A 7,788-nucleotide genomic window follows, 5' to 3' on the forward strand; every position below is an offset into this window, starting at 1 on the left:
AATAAAAAAACGTTCCATTTGCATGTTTGAAAAACTCGACTTCATTAATAATCTACACGCCTGTATGTCTGCATTATGAGAGCGCTGGCTGCGTTCGACAGAGATAATTTAATCTAATTCCTAAATCGAATACTGTTATGTTCACATTAGTGCTCTCACTTCGATAATTGACGATACGGATTTAGTTATGTAAATACACTGAAATAAATATTAACCGAGAATGATGAAATTAGTTGACTCATATTTAATAGTAGTTATTATCAAAGCTAATAAAGCTTAGTTAGAATTTTATCTGTAATTGTAATTAGTTTACAGTTTAGAAACTTTTTAAAAACTTTTCATATTATTGTGAATATTTTCTTTAGTTGTTGATTAGTGCACTGAAAATACTTTTTTTCTAATTGGATTTTGTTTTATGTTGTGTAAAATGTTGTTTTTTTTGTTGTTGTTGTGAATAACTTGTTGCAAGAATGAATAACGTGTATTGTTAATGGTGGTATTAATGAATGGGATTTTTTTTTAAATAAGAGTAGAAATAAACGGAAGTAGGGCATATTAATTAAGATCGTCTACAAGGCGAATCTGAACTTAGTTTTATTTTTTTGTCTTTCTCTCTTCCAATTTCCTTTTAAAAATTAAATAAATTAATGCGCAAAACATCGAGTGTTCTTCTTCAATCCATTGATTACTTAAAATTCTATAAAAAATAGGACCCAGTACTTCGCCCTGCGGAACACCAGCTAATTTATAAAATGAAATGTAACTATACGAAATTATTCATTCCTTAAATCAAACATAAATCCTATTAGTTATGTAAATCAGAGTTTCCCAAACTTTTTTGAAAATTTCACGGAACAACTTGTTTATTTTGTACTTATTCCATTCCAGGTTTCACGGAATACCGAAGTTTGGGGAAACCCTGATGTAAATGTTGAATAACACTGATTCTAATCAATCCATTGATTACTTAAAATTCTGTCAAAAATAGGACCCAGTACTTCGCCCTGCGGAACACCAGCTAATTTATAAAATGAAATGTAACTATACGAAATTATTCATTCCTTAAATCAAACATAAATCCTATTAGTTATGTAAATCAGAGTTTCCCAAACTTTTTCTGAAAATTTCACGTAGCACTGTATGTCTGCATTATGAGAGATAACAGAGATAATTTAATCTAATTCCTAAATCGAATACTGTTATGTTCACATTTAGTGCTCTCACTTCGATAATTGACGATACGGATTTAGTTATGTAAATACACGAAATAAATATTAACCGAGAATGATGAAATTAGTTGACTCATATTTAACAGTAATTATTATAAAGCTTGTAATTAGTTTACAGTTTTGAAACTTTTTAACAACTTTTCATATTATTGTGAATATTTTCTTTAGTTGTTGATTAGTGCACTGAAAATACTTTTTTTGTAAATGGATTTTGTTTTATGTTGTGTAAAATGTTGTTGTGAATAACTTGTTGCAAGAATGAATAACGTGTATTGTTAATGGTGGTATTAATGAATGGGATTTTTTTTTTGAAATAAGAGTAGAATGGTGGTAGTATTTGTACTACGTTTACAACTGATGGTGATGATGATGTGTATAGTATAGTATGTAGTAGTAATATGTAGTAGTGGAGAGGTGGTATCGATGAATGAGTTTACCTTCGAGCTCGACGACTTTTCCCGCCCTCTTGAGCGCCTTCACGGCCTCGTCGTGCGTGGCCTCTCGCAGATCTTCACCATTCACCGAGAGGATGGCATCACCGACGTACAGCTGCTCCGTCTGATCCGCAGCCATCCCCTTGAAGATCTTGCTGATCAAGATAGGCATTTTGTTCTCTTTGCCACCTTTGATCGAGATTCCGAGCCCGTTGTTATCCGATTTGACGACCCTCACCAACCGTTTCTGATTTGCGACGGAATCCGGAACGTCCGGTGTATCGCTGAGGCCGCTCGGCGTCTCGATGTTATTGTTGAGGGTTCCGTTCAGGGTGGTCGTGTTCTCGTACGATTCGTCCAAGGTGATGCTGAGGTAGTCATCCTCGAGGGTGACGAAGACGCGGTACCATTGGCCACGGACGTGAGTCTCGAGGATACCGGAACGGCCGTAACCGTAACTCGGGGAACTCACCCCGCCGACGCCGACCTCCACCATCCGCTCGACACCGACACCGACACCGGACATTCTCACATAATTCAACACAGCAACAGATTAACAAAACAAAATTTACACCAAAACAATAACAACAAGAGATGTACAACAATCCGCAGTGGACACGCGCTCGCTATTGTCTTTTTTTTAATTTCTCCGCACCTTTGATCGTCAATGCAGATGTGCGAGAGAGCCTGAAGGCATTCCTTCTCATCCGAACACACTCAGATCAGCGACGAGAAGAAGTGTGTGGTTGTTGTTGATGATGATGTGTGTTGGTCGCGGCGGTACGAACTGTTGTCGGACGGTTGTGCGCGTTCAGAGTGTTCGGTTGCGCGGCGTCCCGGCGCTCGCAGCCGCCTCCGACGACGCGCCGCCGCTTCGGCACCCTCGCATCACCATGGTAACCCCTATCTCTTTTGTTTTCGTTTCCGCTCCCAAGGTCATCTACGGGCAGGTAGTCGCAGTTATGTTACCGACCCATCCAGTCAGTGTATCGGTCCGACTCGCACACATCCATTCTTCATTCCAATCCCTCTTCTCCTTTTTTTCCCTAACCCCCACACACTGTTACGTATACACACATACACATACACAACACAACACACTTTCGATCTATTTCGTCCCTTTTTTGGTCACATCTGCAAAACCTCGACGATTCCACGCTTTTCACCCATCTCTCCGACCTCATCTTATCGATTTTTCCGCTCCTCCCGAATTCCGCTTCGCCCCTAATTATTTCATTACTTTTCTCGCTCAATCATCCTCATCCTAGGTGTTACACTCGCAATCCCATTTTCCAACTTGAAAACTTTATGTTTTCATCATTTTCCACGGAACTTTAATTTAATTTTCATTGCAATATCCTTCTAAATGTTAACAATTAACATCCGCAAAGAAAGATGTAATATCCACCTTTTTTATTAGATAATTTTCAATTTAAAAACTTCTGTTTTTTTTGATATTTTTTTCGCCCCTAATTATTTCATTACTTTTCTCGCTCAATCATCCTCATCCTAGGTGTTACACTCGCAATCCCATTTTCCAACTTGAAAACTTTATATTTTCATCATTTTCCACGGAACTTTAATTTAATTTTCATTGCAATATCCTTCTAAATGTTAACAATTAACATCCGCAAAGATAAATGCAATATCCACCTTTTTTATTAGATAATTTTCAATTTAAAACTTCCGTTTTTTTTTTGATATTTTTCAATAAATTAATAAAATGTCTTCAAAATCCTCACTTAATTTTCATTGCAATTTCTTTTTAGGTAATTTTAAATTAAAATGCTTCTTTTTTTGATATTTTTCATTAATTTAGAAATATTTCCACAGAATTCAAACTTAATTTTCATTGAATTATGCTTATAAAATTTAACAATTAACATCCACAAAGAAAGATGCAATATCCACCTTTTTTATTAGATAATTTTCAATTTAAAAACTTCTGTTTTTTTTTTGATATTTTTCAATAAATTAATAAAATCCTCACTTAATTTTCATTATATGTAATTTTCAATTAAAATTTTTATCATCTAAATTTAATTTTCATTAAAAAATCTTTATACGTTTTAGCAATTAACAGCCACAAAGAAAAATGCAATATAGACTTTTCATTTTAGATAATTTTCAATTAAAAAGCTTATTTTCAATAAATTAATAAAATTTTCTCAGAATTGAAATTTTCATTGTAATATCCATATAAACTTTAACAATTATCACCCACAAAGGAAGATACAATATTCACTTTTCTTTTTAGACAATTATCAATTAAAAAAACTTATTTTTTTGGATATTTTTCATTAATTTAGAAATATTTCCACAGAATTCAAACTTAATTTTCATTGAATTAGTTGCTTATAAAATTTAACAATTAACATCCACAAAGAAAGATGTAATATCCACCTTTTTTATTAGATAATTTTCAATTTAAAACCTTCTGTTTTTTTTTGATATTTTTCAATAAATTAGTAAAATTTCTTCAAAATTCTCACTTAATTTTTGATTGCGATTTCTTTTTAGGTAATTTTAAATTTAAAAGTTTTTTTTTTGTGATATTTTTCAATAATTTAGAAAAAAATTCCATCAAGAATCTAAATTTAATTTTCATTAAAAAATCTTTATACGTTTTAGCAATTAACATTCACAAAGAATAATGCAATATAGACTTTTCATTTTAGATAATTTTCAATTAAAAAGCTTCTTCTTTTTTTTGATATTTTTCATTAATTTAGAAATATTTCCACAGAATTCAAACTTAATTTTTATTGAATTATGCTTATAAAATTTAACAATTAACATCCACGAAGAAAGATGCAATATCCACCTTTTTTATAATATAATTTTCAATTTAAAAACTTCTGTTTTTTTTTTGATATTTTTCAATAAATTAGTAAAATTTCTTCATAATCCTCACTTAATTATTGATTGCGATTTCTTTTTAGGTAATTTTAAATTTAAAATTTCCATTATTTTCCTAAAAATCTAAATTTAATTTTTATTAAAAAATCTTTATACGTTTTAGCAATTAACATCCACAAAGAAAAATGCAATGTGGATTTTTCATTTTAGATAATTTTCAATTAAAAAGATCCTTTTTTTGCATATTTTCCTCAGAATCCAAACTTAATTTTCATTAAATTATGCTTATAAAACTTAACAATTAACATCCACAAATAATGATACAATATTCATCTTTCTTTTTAGATTATTTTCAATAAATTAGTAAAATTTTCTCAGAATTCAAATTTTCATTGTAATATCCGTATAAACTTTAACAATTATCACCCACAAAGAAAGATACAATATTCACTTATCTTTTTAGATTATTTTCAATTAAAAATCTTATTTTTTGGGTATTTTTCAATAATTTAGTAACATTTCCATCATTTTCATCAGAATCCAAACTTAATTTTCATTGAATTATCCTTATAAAATTTAACAATTAACATCCACATAGAAAGATACAATATTCACCTTTGTTTTTAGATAATTTCCGATTTAAAAGCTTATTTTTTGGGCATTTTTCAATAAATTTGTTGTATTTTTTTTCAGAATTAAAATTCTCATTGTAATATCCATATACACTTTAACAATTATCACCCACAAAGAAAGATATAATATTCACTTATCTTTTTAGATAATTATCAATTAAAAAGCTTGTTCTTCCTCAGAATCTAAACTTAATTTTCATTAAATTTTATTAAAATTGTTTATTAATTTTAATATAATAAGCTATAGAAAATAATGACTTGAACTTAATCAATCATTAAACTATTAGGTTAAAAGCATATCGATTGGAAACAATAATACATTTGAAATGAACACTTCTTGTTATTATATTTCAATGTTTTTTTTTTCTTCTTTGTAAATCGCTTCGTAGCAGCAGCAACAACTAATCACTTCGGTGACGCGTCCAGAAAACAAACATTAGTCATTTGAAGCCAGTTCTATTAAACAAATACACAAATATTAACATAGTTGGCGTACGTAACATGTGAATTGTTGTCAACAAACTAAAAATAGATACGCAATGAAGCATTATTTAAAATATTACCTGTAAATCATAAAATCGAGTTTCACGCACAGTTTATTTTCATATAAATATATATATATTTATTGTATCCTATTGTCAAACGTTTATTTTTTTTTATTCATGAGGAATATATATATATATGAAAACAATCAGTTACATGAATTGCAAATGAAATGCGTACAGCGTTGGAATAAAATGTGCATTTATTTGCTTAAAGTAAATAAAAGCACAATTTATTGCCGCACAATTTTTATATGTTGTTCGCTTTTAATTTATTTTTGTTGATACTATTTTTTTTCACTCGTTTCATTTTCATTATACAACTTTTTTTTCGTCATGTTACATCCTCTTTTTCTCTGCTCTATTTTGTTGCGACCACTCGCGCGTTATGTGTATGTGTGTACATGGGAAATTTATGAACGCCGGTCGCGTTTGCAGTAGTTGCAGCATGATGCTGTGTGGCCGTAGGACAGAAATGGCAATCGGAAAATATTCAATATTTATGGATTCTGTGCTGCAATAGGCGATGTGCGATGTTGGTGGAAGTGTTTTGTGCGGGGGGGTTTACATAGAAATCCCGACAATTGAAATTCCCGACATTCGAAATACCGACATTATTTGATATAGACTTATTCATAGTGAAATAATAACAATTAATAAACTAACTTTATCATAGAATATTTCTTACTTTTAAGTTTTATAATAAATGAGTCAACGAAATAATTACGTCTTCTATTCGAAAATACTACATTTAGTACATTTCGTAAGAAGCTAGAAAATGAGGAATTACTGAACAGATTCCAAGATGAAAACAGATAAATCGTAGACACAATATTTTTTACTTTATTTTATTTCATCACATTTTATAGAAACTTGTAACTTTCTTATGAATTTCTTTTAATTTCTTTTCCTTTTTTTTTTTCAATCCTGTCGTGTACTTTGTACTTTGAGAATTTTGGATTAATGATCTTAATGTGCTCGTTTTTCAGATGGGAATTGTGAACATGTTTTGAATGTTATTTTTTCTTGCATTTTGAAGTTTTAGTTATGTAACAGCGGTTGTTAAATAATTAATTATGTAACAATAACACTTTAGCGACAGCAGCGTTAAACAAAAGTGCAACGAATGTAAACAAAATTTGACCATCGCGCACACTTAGATTCATTCAAAAATCTGATAAATGTGTTAAGAGAAATTAATTCAATTGACTGTTAATAATCCAATAATCTGGACGTGATATTGAAGTGTGAAAACTATTTTCAAACAGAGGAAGAATTATTTATTGTTAATCATCATTATAAACAAAACCTTACTCCTAATTGCAATCTAATAATAATTTTGATATTGTCGAGATTTTGATTCTGTTGGGATTTTTTTCTTGTCGGGATTATTGTATGTATTTCGAAAGTCGAGATTTTGATTGTCGGGATTTCGATCGATGGATGTGCTGTGTCCCGGACCTCCTCACTCCACCACCGCCACAACCACTAGCAGGAATGAGGACGAGTGTCTCAATTTATTGCATTTTTCGCCAGTTTATGTGCGACATTTCCGTTTGCAAGCTGCTTTGCAATTCATATTTTTGTTTGTTATTGCTTATTTATTGTACGAAGCGAAACCGCAGTTTCTGCGTTATATGGGATGCTGTGAAATTCGTTGCAATTCGAGCGGTTTCCAATCTGTCTTCCTTCTCTGATTTATTATTTCAATCATTGCCGCTGCCGCCTCCCGAACGTCCGCCTCTTCTGTAAACGCATCCGCATAACAAATACTACGGAGGCTACGCTCCGCAAGATTCAGTATACTCGTGTGCACGTTCGAAATTCATGTTCTACTTTCGTTGTGATTTACACAGTGGCAGCGATTAATTCAATTTTTGACATGGAATTAAATTGAAAATGATGTAATTATCTTTGGGGGCTCTCGAGAAATTCTGGAAAAACTGTAAAAAATAACAATACGGATAAAACTACAGTAATATATGAATACTTGCTACATTCCCCAAACATTCAGCTTTCCTATGCATCTTTTCGATTTACTCTATCTTTTATAGTTTTCGACAAAATCAATGAAATGTGAAAACACTGCTTT

The 7,788-nt window shown here is 31.2% G+C and overlaps 1 pseudogene; it reads right to left on the reverse strand.

The window, feature by feature from the left end:
• Positions 1-1,496: 1,496 nt before the first annotated feature.
• Positions 1,497-2,665, reverse strand: LOC108565369 (annotated as a pseudogene).
• Between the last annotated feature and the right edge of the window lie 5,123 nt (positions 2,666-7,788).

The sequence above is a fragment of the Nicrophorus vespilloides genome, unplaced genomic scaffold (genome assembly GCF_001412225.1).
Source record: "Nicrophorus vespilloides isolate i.1.1-1 unplaced genomic scaffold, Nicve_v1.0, whole genome shotgun sequence".
In the NCBI taxonomy this organism is placed as follows: Eukaryota; Metazoa; Arthropoda; class Insecta; order Coleoptera; family Silphidae; genus Nicrophorus; species Nicrophorus vespilloides.